Genomic DNA, 21716 nt, shown 5'->3' on the forward strand with positions numbered 1-21716 from the left:
TGTGGAGCGACCCTGAACCCACCAGTCTGCTCCAATCTCAGCCCACTGCCATGGAAACGTTTATCGTGTGGTATTTATGGGCCACCGTCAGGGCACAAACAGCTTATTGCAAACGTGTAAGAAATGGTTCCGCCTGCCAAAGCCTAAGTCTCTGACCCGGGCTGATGCATTATCCTGGGCAGCAACAGTGAAAGAACACATGGATTCATCTGTAGGAAAGGAAAAGGGGGAAGGTGGCAGGAAGGTCTTATCAAGTAAATCAGTTAATCTCATTTATTACAGGTTTGGGGTGTGCAAAGCACTGTACTAAGCATTTGGGGGAGTACAGTATTACAGAATTGGTAGACATATTGCCTGCCCCCCAGGAGCTTACAGTCTGGAGGGGGAGAGGAAGGAAATGTTATTTATAGAAGGTCTGATGGGGAAGTAGGAACCAGGATGTCACAGAATCAGTAGTGCATGGTGATTGCCACTTAGAGACTCCCCTTCTCCGGACTGGGAGTTGCCAAAGTGTAACTGGGAGGTTGAGTGATACCGGGGGCAAGGGAGCAGTGGGTTTCTCTATCTGGTCCGTTAGCCTCTCCGCCAATCCACCTGCCTGAAGCAGCATGGCATAGTGGATAAAGCATGGGCCTGGGAGTCAGCAGGTCATGGGTTATGATCCCTGCTCCGCTGCTTGTCTTCTGTTTGACCCTGGGCAAATCGCTTCACTTCTCTGTGCCTCAGTTTCCTCATCTGAAATGAGGACTGAGACTTTGAGCCCCACATGAGACAGGGACTGTGTCCAACGCGATTTGCTTGTATCCACCCCAGTGCTTAGTAGAGTGTCTGGCTCATAGTAAGTGCTTAACCGTACCATAATTATTATTATTATTATTACCTCTGGACCCACCATCCCTTTAGCACCTCCGGAAGCTGAAGATGGATCAGCAAGGGTTATATGGGTTGTTAGGGGCAGTTTGGGGCAGAGGTGAGTTGAGGCCCCAGGCTAGAGAGGGGCTGAAGCCAGAAGCAGGGTCAGGAAAAGGAGACAGGGGAGGGGAGAGAGTGGGGAAAAGGTGGGAGGTTTGGAGTTCAGGGATTTTTTGCCCTTTCGCTGTCTGTAATGCTTTTCTGGTCAGCTGCCCGGACTGGGAATTCTGCCCACACCCAGTTGCCTGGAATGTGTGACAGACACCAACCAAACAGAGCTGCACAAAAGGCCAACACCACACACGTTCAGGCAAAGTAAGGGCTAGGGATTCCCTCTCTTTGGAGGCGCTCAAGTTGATTTAAAAAACCATCTAATTTACCCCTCTGTGATAGTGCCATGTTTCATCTCTTGCTGGGCACCTCCCCTTTCCTCTCTGCTCTCCCCCTTCCCCGAAAATAGCTCCGTATTTAACCAATGGTCCTGCAGAAGGTGATAAAGGCTGGTGGGGTAGAAAAGATGCCACAGGAGATGGATGGGAAGGAGGTGATCAGGTCTCCAGTTTCTCACCATTACCTTTCCACTTTCTTGCAGGTGGATTCAGAAAAAGCTTACTGGGAAAAACAGTGTTATGAGTAGGGAGTTGAGAGAAGAGTGGGTACAGCTAGTCAGAAGACTGGTGGGAAGCCAGTCTCTGCTATGAGGTAGATTGCATAGTGCGGAAGAGTAGGAGGGCTCCTTAAGGATCAGAAAGGTGGGACTGATGGGAATGAAAGGAAAAACCATTAGTGTAGAGCAAGATCAAAGAGATGTAGGCACTGGCAGAGAGGTGGAGAGCTGGAAGTTGAGGATGAGAAGGTTTTGGGATTTTTCATGGTATCTGTTAAACACTATGAGCCAGGCACTGGACTAAATACAAACTAATCAGATTGGACATAGTCCAAGTCCCACATGAAGCTCACAGTCTTAATTCCCATTTTACAGAGAAGGTAAGAAGCACTGAGATGTTAAGTGGTTTGCCCAAGGCCACACAGCAGAAAAATGGCAGAGACTCAGGTCCTCTCACTCCCAGGCCCATGTTCTTTCCACTAGGCCACGCTTGCGGGGAGGAGATAGGTAAAATTCATTCATTAATTCAATTGTACTTATTGAGCACTTCCTGTGTGCAGAGCACTGTGCCAGGCTCTTGGCAGAGTGCAGTATAACAATAAACAGACACATTTCCTGATTTTAGCAGTAAAATAAGGGGGTAATGAGGTGAGAAAAGTCAGGGAACATCTGAGAACACCACAACAACCATTTTAACTCAAATGAAGCTCTACATGGTCCAAACCTTAAAACTTACCATTTGGAGCCGGACCCTGCCTATAGTATGGGTGGAATCTTTGGGAGCGTCTCACTCATAAAGAAAGAAGAAACCATTTGCTCAAGGATTAAAGCAACTTTAAAAAAAGGAATGCTTGACTTTGACCTGAAAAATGGACCCCAGCTGATTGAGCAATCGTTTAAATGCTGGAACTTTTTTGTAAAGAATGTTGCTAGCTTCGGATGCTCTCTTTCATCACTTAACCTTCTGGACTTTATTAAAAATGAACAAAGACCTTACTACGACTGACTGTAGCCAGAGAGGTCAAGACCCGCAGTCCCACTTTTGGCAGGTTTGCCTGGATTTTTGCACCAATGTTTTTTACCCAATGCTGACCATGTGATGATTTTGCTGAACCCCCACTAATTTCCTATGTGTGATCAGTGTTCTGAACTTGATCCTCCTGATGTTTGGACAATTTATCTTTCCAGGTACAGCCTTCCTTCCAAATTTACATGCTGAATAAGCAAGTACCAACTTGTTGAGAAGGGCCTTGATTGCTTTGCTTTTAATTAACAGTGGGTGTATTCATTTCAATTAAAGACCATAATGTTTATGGAGTTTCAACATCCATTTTGGACGTCTAGACGAGCTGTCTGAATAAGCCCCCAGCGAATTGTAGTCTCTCCCTTTTAAAGTTTCAATTATATTGCAGGTAAGTAGTTGTTGGAGAGTGAGAATCACTGACCTTTCTGTGCCTCATTTTCTTCACGGCATGTGAATATGTTTGGTGAAGTGGTATGTAAAATGAGCCTTTGCCCCTGCTTAGGAAGGGTCACTCAAGTTTCCCCAAATTGGTCTCTTGGGCAGGTTACCTTCCAGGGTAGATAGTTCTTAGACTCTGGTTTCAATCAAAGCCTGTAGAAAAATACACTGCTTTATTTTTCAATGGACCTCCATTTTCAGTTCGGAAGCCACATTTCCCCCAAATTCCACAGACCGAGGAATGGGTAGAGGCTCTGAGCTGCCTAGGTCATTTAACAATGCCTTGATTACAGAGACCACCTCATTTTTCTCCAACTGAGCCATTATTCCTTCAGGTCTCAGGAGAGGCGAGGGAGGAAAGAGTTGGTACAAAAGGCCCCTTACCTTTGTCTACACACTATCCTTGTGATGTAATTGCTGACTTCCAGTATTCCCTAAAAGGGTTCTGGACCAAGGGAATAGTTCTTGTTCTGCTCTTGTTCTAGATACAGCCACGGAGCCCCACCCACTTTGGGGTCCTTAGTTTCAGTGCTGCCCCAAAATTCAGGTTCCAAAGAAGCTGGGCTTTCTGACTAAGGATTTCCTTTCCCATAAAAGTAGTGCAGTGGCTTTTAGACTGCTGCACTGAATACAAGGCACAGTTATTTCCCACTGTGCCATTCAAAATGCATTATTGTTCTTCTTTAGAAGAGGTAACTGGTGTTCAGCAAGTCTGACCTGGGAGGGAGACAGTTTTTGCTGCACTCCTCACAGAGGCTGGGTGAAAAGGGGCCAGTGGATTAGGGTGCAGATGGAGGCCGGCTACTTTTGCAGTCTTGCATCCAACCGTCTACGGTAGCCGGGTTGTGGTTAAGGGTGTGGTGTCTTCACAAACTCTAAGATGTGGCTGCTTGGGGCACCTGCTTATTGCCTCATTATTGAGACAACCTAGCATCACAGAGAGAGAGAGAGAGATATGTCCCCTGCTTTGCTTTCTGTTTAAAAGCAAACAGAAGGACAATCCTTCTCCATACAACAGGTGGTAAGCATAGTGAATTAGTTACTACAGGAAATTGGACAGGCGGAAACTATTAATAGGTTCCACAGCGATTGGGGTGAATTCGTAGATGAGTGGGCAGAATGAGGTACTAGAGGGAAGGTTAAGACGTGGAAGAGAGATGCTCCATTCCTGAGCATAAGAATTCATTCATTCAATTGTATTTATTGAGCGCATACTGTGAGCACATACAATTACACTTCTTTCAATACTAGGCTGGATGGGTCATCAGTCCAAACCAATGATGGCATTAACTAAGGTGTTGATATTTTCCTACAGCTATCTATATGTCTTCTTTCTCACAAATCCCCTTCTTGCAAATCTTTCTCTTCTAGACACCCACTCCACCTCGCCCAGACCATCATGCACCATTTGGACTCCTCAACTTCCTCTCTCTTGTTGCACAAATCTGCCCACTCTACTCTGCCCTCTCTACCCAACTCAACTCCTTCATCCCCTGTGACTTCATCGATCTCATCTGTGTGCAGATCAGCATGCTAAGCACTTGGAAGGGAGCAGTAGAGTAAGTAGATATTATTAACCTCCGTGTTCAGTCGGTCACTGAATTCTGTCGGTTCTTCCTCCATATTATTTTCAGAATCTGCCCCTTCCTCACCATCCAAGTGGCCAGAACGCAAGCCCTGACCTGTGGCATATCCTGGCTTGACTAACACATCAGCCTCCTCGCTGACCTCCCAGCCTCCAGCCTCTCCACCCCATAACTCAGACTGGAAAGTCCAAGTCTGATGGGAATTTTCAAACTTCAATCAGCCTTGAGCCCCCTGTTACTTTGAGGAGTGAGAAAGAGTAGGGGGAGGGGAGGGAAAAGGGAGTGAGAGATTAGAATCTCAATAAGGCTGGGTATGATTAATAATAACAACTCGTTAAGCACCGTACTAAGCACTGGGGTTGATACAAGTTAATTAGGTCAGACACAGTCCCTATCTCACAGGGGTTTCACTGTCTAGAGGAGAGGGAGAACAGGTATAGAATCCTCATTTTCCAGATGAGGAAAATGAGACACAGAGAAATGAAGTGATTTGCCGAAGGTCCCACAACAGGCAACCGGCAGAGCCTGGATTAGAACCCAGGTTTTCTGACTCCCAGGCCCATGTTCTTTCCATTAGGCCATGCTGCTTTTCTCCTGCTTCTCTTACTCCCTGTTGAGATCCAGTCGCCCTGCTTTCTCACCCCTTGGCCTTCCCCCATTCCCCTGGCTAATCAAGTTTCCTGCAGAGGGTGTTTTCTCTCTCTCTCTCTCTCGCAAAATGTTAACTATCTGAACATTGCTTCGTTCAAGTCATAAATTTAGCGTGAATGAGCTGGTCTCCCAGTATCAAAACCACATTAAAAAAAGTGCAAAGCACTTCCGCATTTCACTATTGACTAATTCAGACCGATCCCCACCCTTTCTTCTCTGCCCTTTCCACCCTCGTGCCACCCTTTACTTTGAGACCACTTCCTATATAAGAGCACATTTCGACTTGGAAGGCAGAGGCAACGAGACTGTTCTCTCTCCTCTCCATCGCCCCTATCAAAGATTGGACCTTCAAGCCAAGATGAGGTCAGACAGCTCTGTCTGCCAGTGGACCCCAGCTGTGAAAGTCTTTTTGCCTCCCTCCCCCAAATTGCACCAGAGGGGTGTGGCTATACTTGGCTGCCCTGCACTGTCAAAGATGGAGTGGGAGTCTTCCCATTGAATTCCTTCCCTGTTTAACCAGGGTCAGGTCCATTGTCAAAGGAATCCTGTACGGTTAAGGCTGGCTAAAATTAGAGCAACTTCCTCCTGAGGCACTCCATCCTCCCCTGGAAACAGGACTCTTCGGTCTTTCCGAGGAACAGCGTTGGCCTAGTGGCCTTGGAGTCAGAGGACCTGGGTTCTAATCCAGACTCCATCACTTGTCTGCTCGGTGACCTTGGGCAGGTCACTTCACTTCTCTGGGCCTCAAATTATTTCACCTATAAAATGGGGATTAAGATTGTGAACCCCAAGTGGGACAGGGACTGTGTCCAATCCGATTCATCTGTAGCCACCCCAGCACTTAGTTCAGTACCTGGCACATAGTGAGTGCTTAACAAATACCACGATTATTATTACTATTATAATTTCCGTTCCCTCGTTGCTCGCCTCCAGGCTCAGCCTAACAGTATCGCGATAGGCCTACAGAAAGAAGTGCTAGTAATTTGAGGCCTCTAAGAAGCTGCACTTTGCTCTGACTCTGAGAAACGAGCTGAAATTTTCAGCCATTGAAAAGTCAGGAAGCCACTGAGCTACATTCAGCTCTCTCTTGTTTTCATACTGTTCAGAACGTGACTTTGTTGTACATACAGCAAGAGGAAATGGATGGACCAAGAACCAGCCTTCCATCTGCTGCCTTTCACTTTTCTATCAAGTTAAACTCCAGATGGGGAGTCCCAGATGTGGGAATTGTCTTCCAAACGAAAAAGAGAGAGAGAACGTGCATGTGTGTGCACATCCAAATCTTTGTCTCTGAGAGGAAGTGTTCAAAGACAACATCTCTCCACAGAAAATGCAGGGAATTGTTTTTTGAGAGCCCAAAGTTAGTTTCCTGTTGCCCAATATGTGAACAAATATTACCCAAAACAATATTGTTTTATGGTTCTTTGCCTGGGCTTTTGTCTGTTCTTGCAGTATTACTTGCAGTGTAGAGTTTTGGGATGGAATATAATTCTAAACTCATAAAATATATTCGTTCCCACCTTGCAGCCGTGGGCAAGAAGAGAAAGACTGGGGACACTTCCAGGTGCTCAGCCTAGTGCTAGGAAGTGGACTCTCCTAGCTGTTCTTCTGGGGCGAGGCCACTAAACCTTGAAAATAGCAGTAAGGGCAGTTATTGAACTCCCACTTAGTGCAGTACACTTGTACTAGGCACTTGTGGGGGGCAGAATAAAGAAGCGAGACAGTCCCTGGCCACAAAGCACTTACACTCTAAAAGGAGACACAGACCAAAAAATATTTATAACTAGAATAGTCAAAATAAATTGAGTACACATATATACATGTACCTCAATGTTGAGGTGGGCATAAATTAGTTGCTAAATGCTAGGGTTGGCTGAGGAATGATGTGGCTCGGGGTCCTAGGAGATTACTCAGGAAAGTCTTGTTGGAAGAGATGGGATTTTAGGAGGGCTTTTTATGTGGCAAAGGGAGGAAGAGTTAGTCACTCTGTGGCTGGGGAGTGTTGGGTTGGAGGTGGGCCAAACAAACTTAAAGGGGATAAGAGGAGAGTTTTGGGAAAATCCATCGGGAATAACAATAATAAAGTTTTTTTAAATTTTTTAATGGTACTTGTTAAGTGCTTATTACATGTCAAACACTGTTCTAAGCACTGGCATAGGTACAAGTTAATTAGGTCGGACCCAAACCCTGTCCCACCTGGGGCTCACAGTCTAAGTAAAGCACTTACTTTATTAAGCGAAGCACCAAGCTAAGTGCTGGGGTGGGTATAAGCTATTCAGATCAGAAACAGGCCCACGTGGGACTCACAGTCTTTAGAGATCAGGAATTGAATCCACATTTACAGATGAGGAAACTGAGGCCCAGAGAAGCGAAGGGATTTGCCCAAGTTCACACGATAGGCAAGAGACAGAGCTGGGTTCAGAACCCAGGTCTCCTAACTCCCATCCCTGTGCTCTTCCCACTAGGCCATGCTGCTTCTCACCTGCAGGGCAGGGGCTATGGCAGAAAGAGATAAGTTCCATAGGCAGGTGGTGCCACTCTGCCTCCCGTCTCCGGCTGGCCTACCGATCTGCAGGAAAGTCTGGTGGCTTTGCACGTATCCGCCACTGTTGCTTTCCTTCTGTTACCACTTTGGCTGGACTCTTCACCAGGAGTCGCGGGTGACCGGGGGGAGACAGAAGGGGACAACAAGGAAGGGAAGCTGTCCGCATGCCTATGTTTGAGGGTGGGCGCTTTTGTGTTTCTGTAGGTCTTTTTGTTACTGTGTTCCTAAAGATGTGAATTTGGGACCGTGGATATGTGTTGAGTATGAAAGTCTGAGTCTGTGGGTGTCTGTGGGTGTGAATGTAAGTCTTTCTCCCTGCTATGTGGGTGATTCCCTAGTTTGTATGTGTGTGTGTGTCTTTGTGTGAGAGAGTGCATTTCTGCCTGTATCTTCATCCTCGCCTGACTCTTTCTCGCTCCCTTTCTTAAAAATAATAATAATAATACTTGTCGCATTTAAGCTTGGTACACAGTAAACACTTAACAAACACCACTATTATTATTTAAGCACAATGTACCAGGCACTTTATTACATGCTGGGGTGGATACAGCCTTGATTCTTGTACATCACCTTGATTCTATTTATTTGCTATTGTTTTAATGAGATGTTCATTCCCTTGATTCTATTTATTGCTACTGTTCTTGTCTGTCCCTCTCCCCTGATTAGACTGTAAGCCCGTCAAAGGGCAGGGACTGTCTATATCTGTTACTGATTTGTACATTCCAAGCGCTTAGTACAGTGCTCTGCACATAGTAAGCGCTCAATAAATACTACTGAATGAATGAATGAATACAAGCAAATCAGCAAATCAGGTTGGTCACAGTCCTTTCTTGCCTTTTCCTCCTTCTCTCCCTGGCCATGGTGCAGTGAAAACTTGAGAGCATCAGCAAACTCTAGAAGCTTGAAGGTTCAGCCTTTAGCTTTCCACATGTTCTACACATCCAATTTCCAAAGAGGCAATCACTTTAAGGCTTATGAGGATTGTCTCCCTCATTATCTTTCTGTTTCAATTAGAAACAGTGAGTCAATCATTGATATATATTGAGCACCTTCTGTGTGCAGAGAACGGTACTTAAGTGTTTGGGGGAGTATAATACAATCGAGTTTATAGATCTAATCCCTGCCCACAAGGAGCTTAAACACTTAAACCCCTGTTAAATTCTCTCCAAGTTCTTCAGCAGATTTAGCTAGCTGATAGATTAAGTCCCATTAATGTATGGAACCAAAGGGTAAGACTTCTTTCTTTAGGAATGAGATTGTATTTGAAAAAGAGGAGGACAGAGCGTGTGTACACATCAGCCATCTCCAAATCAACCCAACAAAAATAAATGTGGCAGATTCCCTTCTCTCTTCTTGTAGAGACCCAACATAAAAATGGAGCCACAAATGAAGTGATCACTTGCAAAAGGGGATGAACTGGAAAACGCTTCCTAATTTCCACATTCTCAATTGTCCCAAAGCCATTCTCAACTTGTGAAGTCCCTTCCCTTAGGAGTTCCTCTAAACCTAGGGCACAATCAATCAGCATGCTTTGGAGAAAGAAATTTTAGAAATTTTTTCCTTATTTTTTCACTTATGTTACACATTTTGGATTTGGTTTAAAGTGTCATCTGAGCACTGTGATTCTTTTTCATCTCATGCTTGCCCTACGGAAAGCTGCAGAGGAAACATACCCCTAGAGAAATGAATGTCCTCAGCGGCGGGGATCCAGCTATAGAAATAGTTTGGGCCACTATTGTGAAAATTGCCTTGTAACGACCAGTACATCAACCTCCTGTAGATTGTAAGCTCACTGTGGGGAAGGAATGTTTCTGTTATACTGTTAAATTGTACTTTCCCAAGCGCTTAGTAAAGTGTCTTGGACACAGTAAGCACTCAGTAAATACAATTGGATGATTATCCAATGGAAGGAATCAAATCAGTACCAGGCTCAAACGTTGCTTCCATCAGCTCTCATTCCTGCACCGTCACAGAGGTTAGAGACCCACCTCTATTCCTTCTCCTCCCTAACTACAAGGTCTTCCATTACTGCCCCTGAATCCAAGTCAGCAATATTTAGAGTCTCTCTCTCTTTCTTTCCTGCCTAAGACTCGCTGCGGTCAGCTACCTTCCTCCCAGACAAGGAGAAACCTAAAACGGGACTTGGACCTCGCAGTCCTCAGGTAACCGAACCTACAGGGTCTTTGATGCAAATGGCGTTTGCGGCCTTGATCAGTTCTTTCGTCACCTGGGTTTAAGGCCTGTCTTATTCATCCCTTAATTATAAACCCTTACAAGTAGAGATTCGTTTTCCTCATGTCAGACATGGGGTTGGGCATTCTGGCATGTTGCTGGAATTTGAAGATCAACCATACGAGCAGAAACACAATTCTCAATGTTGGAAAAATGAGAACCGTCTGCCATCTCCCCCACCTCCATCTCTCCACACCCCTAGCCCATTTGGGGCAGTGTTACCATGGCAGCCAAGAGGTGTAATGACTCAGTGGAAAGAGCACGGACTTAGGAGTCAGAGGTCATGGGTTCTAATCTCGGATCCGCCACCTGTCAGCTGTGTGACTTTGGGCAAGTCACTTGACTTCTCGGTGCCTCAGTTACCTCATCTGTAAAATGGGGATTAAGACTGTGAGCCCCAAGTGGGACACCCTGATTACCCTTTATCTACCCCAGAGCTTAGAACAGTGCTTGGCACTTAACACATGCCAACATTATTATTGGCTGTGACTGACTGTCTAAAGCAGGGAGCATCTTCTCTGAACGCGACCAGGAAATGCTCAGAAAATGTTTCTCCTCTACGTCTTACAACGGTAATAGAAACAGGAAAAATGTGTTCCATTTTACCAATGTACGTTGATCAGAGAAGGTGATCAGTGCTTGGCACATAGCAAGCGCTTCACAAATACCATAATCATTATTATTATCAGCGCTACCAGGAAATGGCTTGAAAAAAAGTGTGGCCCTTAGCAAGACCCGTGACAAACTGATCCTTGATTTCATGAATCTTTGTGAAATTCTCACACCAGGCCCAGGGAGTGTGGAAGAGGAAGTACTGCCGTATTTATGCCCATTTTGCAGATGGGTAAATTAGGCCACACTTCTCTTGCCAGAAGGCAGTAGGAGGTATTCACGATGGTGCCAGGTCTAAAAGTCAGATTTCCATTTTCCATACTCCCCTGATTCATGTTTACCCCAGTAAGGCTGTCTCACAAGGGATGCCGGTCGGCCCTCAGGAACATGACCTATGACCTTTCACGCCGGTCCATGACGACTGACATGCTGGAGCCCTACTTGCTCCCTGTTGGATGGTTCCATCTCTGTGAGATCAGTTGCTGGGCAGGGGCACTGCGACCAATAAGAAGCCCAAAGTTTCACCTTGTTAACTCGCGTGGGTTTAGGTGGCCGTGTGGCACAGAGCCAGGATCGGGCTCTGCGTTGGTACAATCAGTCAGTGGAGTTTGTAAAGAGCATTGGGTTTCAGGGGGATGAAAGACACAATTTAAACACAAGGTCATTATCCTAATCATATAGCTTGGTTTCGGGCAGCTTTCCAGAACCGAAATAACACAACAAAGGAGCATTAAGAGCTACCAGGAAACGGCTCTAATCTCAGCTACTTCTCTGCATGTTTGGGGCACTTACACAATGAGATTCAGAGGTGATGAAACTCCAGGGCTCTGGACAGGGATTCTCAGGGGCGGTCTGGGTGTGCTCTCTGCTTCCCACTTTCGCTGAACCCTTGGCTCTCTCGGTGGCTTTTTCTGAAGCTCTTGAATGTCACTGGCAACTCCCTTTTCGACATCCCGCTGCCAAGAAGTCAGAAGGCTCAGGACATGTGAGTGGGTGAAGGGATTAAGGGAGAGGGGGAGAAGGGAGGGCTGGACAAGCAGAGGGACTTTAGGCAGGGCGGCAGGAAGGAGAGGAGTTTGGAAGGCCATTTTCCAAAGCTTCCCATGGAGTAAAGCCTGGTGTTTTGGGAGCAGGAGGTTTTATAGATGATCAGTTATGCATTCAGCTAGTTCATCTATGACATATTTGTGATATCACCTGTAATGTCCTTGTTCTATCTGTAAAAAATGTATATTTGCCTCTCTCCCCTGTTAGATTGTAAGCCCCCTGAGAGCTTTGTTTTTTCCTTCCGATGCACTCTCCTAGTGCTTAGTACAGTGCTCAGCCAGTGCCCTTCCCACAGTAGGAGCTTCAGAAATACCACTGAGTGATTGATTAAGGTGTGGGAGATGGCTCCTGATGTCATAGCCATGTCCCACCATAGCTGCCATTTGTTCCCTAAATGTCTCAGCAACATGTGGGGGTGGGGAGGGAGGTGATGGAGGGAGGGAATGGGACTGGGGGGAGAGATGGAGGAGGGGGATTCCATACTTGTGGGGAGACACATCAAAGGATGTTGCCCAAGCTGGCTCTGATTGACAGGTATAGGAATGAAAGGAATGGACCCCCTCAAAACTCCAGTTCTGGTTCTGCAAAGGCTGGGGAATTTATATCTTTTGACTCCCTCCTGCCTTGTCCCATCCCTGCACCTCACTTTTGCCTTCTCTACCCCAGTCTTTGATCCTTTCTCTGAGACAGCATATTCCGGCCATCAAGAACTAAGTGGGTCTTCCAGAGTCCCTAGGTCAAACCCATAAAGAACTAAGTGGATCTTCCAGAGTCCCTAGGTCAAACTTTGGGAAACAAAATGTCCAGGTTCCTCGGTAATCAGGCTTTGGTGAGAACTATAGCCAAGCCTGTCAGGTTTGACGCAGATGACTTTGTCTTTCCTAAGGCCTCACCATCCTCGTCCTTTCTTCACCCAGTCTGGGTACCAGCCACCTAGTGGGATGCTTCTGCCTTGGTCTCTCCCGCTTGTCATCCCTCCTCTACCACCCCGACCCTGGCAAAGCTTCATCCTTTGCTCCCGATCTTGATGCCTCCTCAGCAGGGCAACTGATGACCCAGTTCTGAGTTGGGCTCTCCTCCAAGTCACCATTTCTGATGAAGTTGTAAATGACTCTTCTGTTTCAGGGAATCCTCAAATGAAACAGCAGCACTAACAGAAATGTGCTCTTCCTCACCCTTTTTTAAAAAAAGAACTCTTATCACTATCACCAATAGTATTTATTCAACGCTTACTGTGTCAGAGCAGTGTACTAAGTGCTTGGGAGAGTACAGTATGACAGAACGGTAGACATTTTCCTCGCCCACAAGCTTACGCTCTTCTGACCTGTTCTCGATCAAAGTTAGATAAATAGAAAAAAAGAAGTTGCTGTGCATGTGACCACATCTCTAAAAACAAGACTGAACCACACCTCTAAAAACAAGACTGAAATCCTGAATTAAACCTTACGAGGTTCACCAGATGCTATCTGTATAATTCTGTGTAAATAAACACGCAGATGAAACACACAGTTCAGTGAGAACATTTGTTCTTCAAGGAAAGCTGATTATTTTGTGGTAGGAATCACTTTTTAGAAAGCTCAGTTTCATTGTGGGTTGAATTCAGTCCATTTTGCCACTTTAGGTGACTGTGTATTTAGAAGTTATTTGCATTTATAGATTTCTAAAACTCTTCCCTCTTAGTTTTCCAACTGTTTCTGTCTAGCTATTTCTTTACGGGCCATATCCAATAAAGTTCATGCCTTATACCATAATCATTTCTATTTTAATTTTGGTTTCTCCCCATCTCCCCACCACTGGCATTAAACCCTCTAATTGAGCTCTAATCACTTGTTGCTGATTGGTAGGAATTCAGCTTTCCAGCTCAGCTGGATGTGTTGTTTCAACTGTGGGTGCTAAAATAATGAAACATTTGTCTAGCTATTATTTTCAGTTGTATGGAAACGGCAAAATTGGAATTTATTAGTGATTGAGATTGGATGTGTCAGAATTGGGCATAAAACTTCAGGGCTCTGGCCTACACCATATTTCTGGTTCTTAAATAGCAAATAATAATAACAAATCGGATTGCTGATAAACATTTCCAATTCACTTTTATCATTTCCATAATGTAAAGAATATAAGTATATAGGTGATTGATTGGAAAGGCCCATTCTTTAAAAATTCACAGTGACTCTCATAATCTAAGGGAGCACCCCAGTCTAAAGCCAAAACATACTGTTATGGCTGTAGGGATTGTGTGCAGAACTGGAAGAAGTTTTTTCTGGGCCTTGCCCTGCAGCTGTGGCAGATGTGGACTGTAATAATAATAATAATGTTGGTGTTCGTTAAGCGCTTACTATGTGCCGAGCACTGTTCTAAGCGCTGGGGTAGACACAGGGGAATCACGTTGTCCCACGTGGGGCTCACAGTCTTAATCTCCATTTTACAGATGAGGTAACTGAGGCACCAAGAAGTTAAGTGACTTGCCCAAAGTCACACAGCTGACAAGTGGCCGAGCTGGGATTCGAACCCATGCCCTCTGACTCCCAAGCCCGTGCTCTTTCCACTGAGCCACGCTGACACTATTTTTTTATATAAAGAGGGGGTAGAAAATGGGGCAGACAAAAGCCGACTGTTTCAAAGGGGAGAAAGTAGAAGCTGGAGACTCACTCTTATTCTACAGCCCCGCTTGCTGAATGCCTCTACTATTTTCTCAGGCAATTCCTGCAAATCTAAAAGAACAAGAGAACTTGTTGGCCATTTCTCAGTCAGTCTTAGCCATCTCTGAGAGAAAGTTGGCCAAGTCACTTAACTTCTCTGGACCTCCATTTCGTCTTATTGTAAAATGAAGATAAAGTGGAGTGTGAGCTCCATGTGGGATAGGGAATTTGTCTGATAACCTGGTATTTATATCAGCATTGAGATCATAGTAAGCCCTTATTCATTCATTCATTCATTCATTCATTCATTCATATTTATTGAGCTCTTACTGTGTGTAAGGCACTGTATTAAGGGCTTGGGAGAGTACAATACAACAATAAACAGACACATTTTTGCTCACAGTCTAGAGGGGGAGACAGATATTAATATAAATCCCCATAAATACATAGATAAATAGTGCCTTAAGTGCCATTATTATTATATTTATTATTAATGATAATAACAGACTACAAATGGGGCCTCTCTAGACCATTAACTCTTAGCTTTTGCTGCTCCCAAAACTCATCCCACAAAATCAAATGGTGGTACCCATGTTTGCCACCTTTTTAGTGATTACAAACCCCTCCAAAAAGGGAATGGACCGTTAAATGATTGATAGAACATTCTCCGCAGTTCCTGGGGAAGGGATACGCTGAGTTTCTGGGATCCAAAAGTTTTAGCGAGTTGCCTGGGATCACCCAGCAAACGGCATGGGCTCTCTGTGGGCAGGGAACGTGTCTACCAACTCTAATGCTCTCCCAAGCGCTTAGTACAGTGCCCTGCATACAGAAAGGGCTCAAGAAATACCATTGGTTGGCTGATGGATTGGGTGATGGGAGCGGCCCAGGGCCCTGCATCTCTGCCGTCCTATGAGCCGAGAGAGATGTTTGGCTCTGGCCCAGAAACTTTTCTGTTTGCAAACGCATTGGGTCCGGGGCCCAGCCAGTGCAGCCAAAGCCGGACAGACTAACAATAACAATTATAATGGTGGTATTTGTTAAGTGCTTACTATGTGCCAAGCACTGTTCTAAGCACTGAGGTAGACACAAGGTCTTCAGGTTGTCCCACATGGGGCTCTCGGTCTTAATTCCCATTTTACTGACGAGGTCATTGAGGCTCAGAGAAGTGAATAATAATAATGATGATGATGGTATTTGTTAAGCACTTACTATGTGCCACGTGTTGTACTAAGTGCTGGGATGGATACAAGCAAGTGGATTGGACATAGTCTCTGTCCCATGAAGGGCTCACAGTCTCAATCCCCATTTTACAGATGAGGTCACTGAGGCCCAGAGAAGTGAAGTGACTTGCCCAAAGTTACACAGAAGACAAGCGGTGGAGCCGGGGATTAGAACCCACGTCCTCTGACTCCCAAGGCCGGGCTCTTGCTACTAGGCCATTGTCTGCTGTGTGACCTTGGGCAAGTCACTTCACTTCTCTGGGCCTCAGTGACTCATCTATAAAATGGGGATTAAAAAGGTGAGCCTCACATGGGACAAGCCAATTAACCTGTATCTATCCCAGTGCTTAGAACAGTACTTGGCACATGATAAGCGCTTACCAAATACCGTAATTATTATGATTCTTCATTCATTTTCATTCATTTGTATTTATTGAGCACTTATGGTGTGCAGAGCACTGTACTAAGTGCTTGGAAAGTACAATTCAGGAATAGATAGAGACAGTCCCTACCCAACAACAGGTTCAATAATGATTACTGCATCAGCCACCTTTCTGATCTCCCATCCTCCTGTGAACTCATTCGCTCCCACTGCTTCAACTATCATCTCTATGCAGATGACACTCAAATCTACCTCTCCTCCCCTGTTCTCTCTCCCTGGCTCCAGGCTTGTATCTCCTCCTGCCTTCAGGACGTCTCCACCCGAATGTCCGCCCTCCACCTAAAACTCAACACGTCCAAGACTGAGCTTATCTTCCCTCCTAAACCCTGTCCCTTACCTGACTTTCCCGTCACTGTGGACAGCACTACCATCCTTCCCGTCTCACAGGCCTACAACCTCGATGTCATCCTCGACTCTGCTCTCTCATTCGCCTCACACATCCGATCCGTCACCGACACCTGCCAGTCTCACCTTCACAATATCGCCAAGATCCTCCCTTTCCTCTCCATCCAAACTGCTACCTTGCTCGTACTATCTCTCACAATACCCTGACTGGATTGTTGCATCAGCCTCCTCTCTGATCTCCCATCTTCCTGCCTCTCCCCCATCCAGTCTATACTTCACTCTGCCGCCCGGCTTATCTTTCTATAGAAACGCTCTGGGCATGTCACTCCCCTCCTCAAAAATCCCCAGTGGTTGCCTATCAACAAGGAAAAAACTCCTCACTCTTGGCTTCAGATCTCTCCTTCCCCTTGCCCCCTCCTACCTCCCCTCCCTCCTCTCCTCCTCCAGCCCAGCCCGTACACTCCACTCCTCTGCCACGGCTCACCTCCTCACTGGGCCTCGTTCCCGCCTGTCCCGCCGTCGACCCCTGGCCCACGTCCTACCTCTGGCCTGGAACACCCTCCCTCCTCTCATCCCCCAAACTAACTCTCATCTCCACTTCAAAACCCGAGAGCTCACCTCCTCCAAGAGGCCTGCCCAGACTGAGCCCTCCCTTTCCCTCTGCTCCTCCTCCCCATTCCCCCTACTCCCGCCCTCAGTTCTTCCCCCTTCCCCTCAGCCCTTGTGCCTATTTGTGTATATTATTTATTACTCTAGTTTGTTAATGATGTGTCTTTATCTATGATTCTATTTATCTTGATGATATTGATGCCAGACTACTTGTTTTGTTGTGTTTTCTGTCTACCCAGTTTAGATTGTGAGCCCTTTGTGGGGCAGGGATGGTCTCTGTTACCCAACTGTACATTCCAAGAGCTTAGTACAGTGCTCTGCACGTACTAGGTGCTCAATAAATACAATTGAATGAATGAATGAAAGGAAGCCTTTCCAGACTGAGCCCTCCCTTTCCCTCTACCTCTCCTCCCCTCCCCATCGCCCCGACTCCCTCCCTCTGCTCTTCCCCCTTCCCCTCCCCACAGCATTTGTGTCTATTTGTACATATTTATGACTCTATTTTATTAATGCTGTGTATATATCTATAATTCTCTCCCTCTGCCATCCCCCCTTTACCTCTCCGCAGCTAAAGCCTCATTTTCCCCTTTTCCCTCTGCTCCTCCACCTCTCCCTTCCCATCCCCACAGCACTGTACCCGTCCGCTCAACTGTATATATTTTCGTTACCCTATTTATTTTGTTAATGAATTGTACATCGCCTTGATTCTATTTAGTTGCCATTGTTTTTACGAGATGTTCTTCCCCTTGACGCTGTTTAGTGCCATTGTTCTTGTCTGTCCGTCTCCCCCGATTAGACTGTAAGCCCGTCAAACGGCAGGGACTGTCTCTATCTGTTGCCGACTTGTTCATCCCAAGCGCTTAGTACAGTGCTCTGCACATAGTAAGCGCTCAATAAATACTATTGAATGAATGAATGAATGAATAATTCTATTTAATTGGATGCTATCGATGCCTGTCTACTTGTTGTGCTGCCTGTCTCCCCCCTTCTAGACTGCGAGCCCATCGTGGAGTAGGGACGGCCTCTATCTCTTAATGCCTGGTGCTTTACAAGCGCTTTAGTTTAGCGCTCTGCACAGAGTGAGCGTTGCCTTATTAGAGAGGCAGCGTGGCTCGGGGGCAACGGGCTTGGGAGTTGGAGGTGGTGGGTTCTAATGCCGCCTCAGCCACTCATCAGGCTCCCCTGCGCCTCTGGAAAATGGGGAGGAAGACTGGGAGCCCAACGGAAGGGCTTGGGTCTGCCCCGGTGCTGAGGAGAGTGCTTGGCACACCGGAAGGGTTTAATAGAGAAGCAGCTCAGGGGAAAGAGCCCGGGCTTGGGAGTCAGAGGTCGTGGGTTCTAATCCCGGCTCCACCATTTGCCAGCTGTGTGACTTTGGGCTAGTCACTTCACTTCTCTGGGTCTCAGTTCCCTCATCTGTAAAATGGCGATGAAGACTGTGAGCCCCATGTGGGACAACCCGATCACCCTGCATCCGCCCCAGCGCTTAGAATGGTGCTCTGTGCATATCAAGCGCTTAACAGATACCACCTCTACTATTATTACTATTAACTTCTCTGGGCCTCAGTGACCTCCTCTGTCAAATGGGGATGAAGACTGGGAGCCTCACGTGGGCCAACCTGATCACCCCGTATCTGCCCCAGCACTTAGACTAGTGCTCTGCGCATAGTAAGCACTTAACAAATACCAACATTATCATTGTGATTAGTCACTTCTCTGTGGCTCAGTGACCTCCTCTGTCAAATGGGGATGAAGACTGTGAGCCCCATGTGGGACAACCCGATCACCCTGCATCCGCCCCAGCGCTTAGAATGGTGCTCTGTGCATATCAAGCGCTTAACAGATACCACCTCTACTATTATTACTATTAACTTCTCTGGGCCTCAGTGACCTCCTCTGTCAAATGGGGATGAAGACTGGGAGCCTCACATGGGCCAACCCGATCACCCTGTCCCCACCCCTGCGCTTAGATCGTTGCTCGGCACCTAGCAGGCGCTTGACACACGCCACCATTTCTTGATTTTTTTTCCCTAGACATGGGGGTTCCGAACGAACGGGAGAGGAGGGGCAGGGGCTCCACGTGGCGGAGGGCCGGGCTTCCAGGCCCGCCCACCCGCCCTCCCTGGGCTCCGCCTCCTCCGGGCCGGGGCAGGGACCGGACGGACACAAAGCGAGCCGGTCGAGCGGCCCGCACCGACCGGCCAGGGTGAGTGGGGCGGCCCCGTCCATATTGCGGACGGTGGGAAGGACGAGGAGGGCGAGGGGAAGGAGGCGGGCCTGGCCCCCCAGGACCGGCCTCAGGGCCGAGGCCTGGCGGGCCCCGAGGGAGGGAAGGCCGAGGGGGGAAAGGCCCCTCTCCGGCCCCGACCGGTTTAGAGCAGCAGCGGGGCTCAGTGGAAAAGAGCCCGGGCTGGGGAGTCAGAGGTCATGGCTTCAAAACCCCGCTCTGCCACTTGGCAGCTGTGTGACTGTGGGTCAGTCACTTCTCTGGGCCCCAGTGACCTCCTCTGCACTGCTGTGTCCATTCCAAGCGCTTAGTACAGTGCTCTGCACAAAGGAAGGGCTCGATAAATACTGTGGGACTGTGGGCAAGTCACTTCGCTTCTCTGTGCCTCGGTGCCCTCATCTGTAAAATGGGGATTAAGACTGTGAGCCCCACGTGGGGCAACCTGATGACCCTGTAGCCACCCCAGCGCTTAGAACAGTGCCTTGCACATAGTAAGCGCTTAACAAATACCAACATTATTATTGAATGAATGAACGTGTAAAATGGGGATTAATTGTGAGCTTCACGTGGGACAACCTGATGACCCTGTAGCTCCCCCAGCGCTTAGAACAGTGCTCACCACATAGTAAGCGCTTAACAAATACCAACATTATCATTCCCACTATCATTATCAGTCCTCGGCGGCCCCGCCTCTCCAGCGCCCCCTATCGGCCCGCGGAGCCTCCCCCCCCCCCCCCAAAATAATAGGGAACGAGCGTGGCTTAGGGGAACGGGCCCGGGCTGGGCAGTCAGAGATCACGGGTTCGAATCCCGCCTCGGCCCCTGCTCAGCTGGGTGACTGGGGGCAAGGGCAACCTCGTGACCCTCTCTCTGCCCCAGCGGTTAGAACAGTGCTCTGCGCATCGTAAGCGCTTAACGGATACCACCGTTATGATTATTCACTTCTCTGTGGCTCAGTGACCTCCTCTTTCAAATGGGGATGAAGACTGGGAGCCTCATGTGGGACAACATGATGACCACCTGTATCTGCCCCAGCGCTTAGACTAGTGCTCCGCGCATCGTAAGCGCTTAACAGATACCACCGTTATGATTATTCACTTCTCTGTGGCTCAGTGACCTCCTCTGTCAAATGGGGATGAAGACTGTGAGCCTCACGTGGGACAACCTGATTACCCTGTATCTACCCCAGCTCTTAGTACAGTGCTCTGCACATAGTAGGCGCTTAACAAATACCAGCATTATTATTATTATAATAATGCTGGCATTTCATTACGGAGAAGACGGTATCAACGAGAAGCAGCGTGGTTCAGTGGCAAGAGCCCGGGCTTGGCAGTCAGTTACTATTATGTAATAGTAATAATGGTGTTTGATAAGTGTTTACTATGTGTCAAGCACTGTTCTGAGCGCTTGGAAAGTACAATTCGGGGATAAAAGTCAATCAAGTTGTCCCATGTGGAGCTCACAGTCTTCATCCCCATTTTACCGAGGAGGGAACTGAGGCCTAGAGAAGTGAAGTGACTTGCATAAAGTCACACAGCTGACAAACGGCAGGGCCAGGATTAGAACCCACGACCTCTGGCTCCCAAGCCCAAGCTTGTGGCTTGGCCAAGGCCACACAGCGGACAAGTGGCAGAACCAGGTTTAGAACCCGTGTCCTCTGAATCCCAAGCCCGGGCTCTTGCCACTGAGCCAAGCTGCCCCTTCCCCTCCCCACAGCACTTGTCTGTTTGTATACATTATTTATTGCTCTATTCATTTTATTGATGATGTGTCTATACCTATGATGCTGTTTATTTTGATGGTATCGATGCCTGACTACTTGTTTCATTTTGCTGTCTGCCTCCCCCTTTTAGACTGTGAGCCCGTTGTGGGGCAGGGCTGGTCTCTATCTGTTGCTGAATTGTACATTCCAAGTGCTTAGTACAGTGCTCTTCACACAGTAAGCTCTCAGTAAATATGATTGAATAAATGAATGAAGGACACGCAAACCCTGCTCGGGACAGGGCTTTCTTTTACACAGTTCGGTTAAGCGCTGACTATGTGCCAGGCACTGTCCTAAGCACCGGGGTAATGTCATTCTTTCAGTCGTATTTATTGCTAGCCCTTGAGCCCGTTGTTGGGTAGGGACTGTCTCTGTTGCGGAATTGTACTTTCCAAGTGCTAAGTACAGTGCTCTGTGCACTGTAAGCGCTCAATAAATACGATTGAATGAATGAATTGAGCGCTTGCTGTGTGCAGAATACTATAATAGTAATAATAATAATGGTGTTTGTTAAGCATTTACTATGTGTCAAGCACTGTTTTAAGCACTTGGAAAGTACAATTAGGGGATACAAGTCAATCAAGTTGTCCCACGTGGAGCTCACAGTCTTAATCCCCATTTTACAGAGGGAACGGAGGCTCAGAGAAGTAAAGTGACTTGCCCAAAGTCACACAGCTGACAAGTGGCAGAGCCCTGATTAGAACCCATGACCTATGACTCCCAAGCCCGTGTTCTTTCCACTGAGCCACGCTGCTTGTGTACTAAGCGCTTGGACAGTACAATACAGCAATAGAGACAATTGCTGCCCGCAACGGGCT

At 47.1% G+C, this 21716-nt stretch overlaps 1 protein-coding gene across 1 annotated transcript in view; it reads left to right on the forward strand.

Moving 5' to 3' along the window:
- The first annotated feature begins 19028 nt into the window (after positions 1 to 19028).
- The window catches only part of LIMD1 (LIM domain containing 1), a 57962-nt gene continuing 55274 nt past the window's right edge, over positions 19029 to 21716 (forward strand). The window contains exon 1 of the mRNA XM_029070766.1: positions 19029 to 19115. The gene's annotated coding sequence lies outside the window, so the exon portion shown is untranslated. The remainder of the gene's footprint in view (positions 19116 to 21716) is intronic.

Source organism: Ornithorhynchus anatinus, chromosome 8 (assembly GCF_004115215.2).
Source record: "Ornithorhynchus anatinus isolate Pmale09 chromosome 8, mOrnAna1.pri.v4, whole genome shotgun sequence".
Lineage (NCBI taxonomy): Eukaryota > Metazoa > Chordata > Mammalia > Monotremata > Ornithorhynchidae > Ornithorhynchus > Ornithorhynchus anatinus.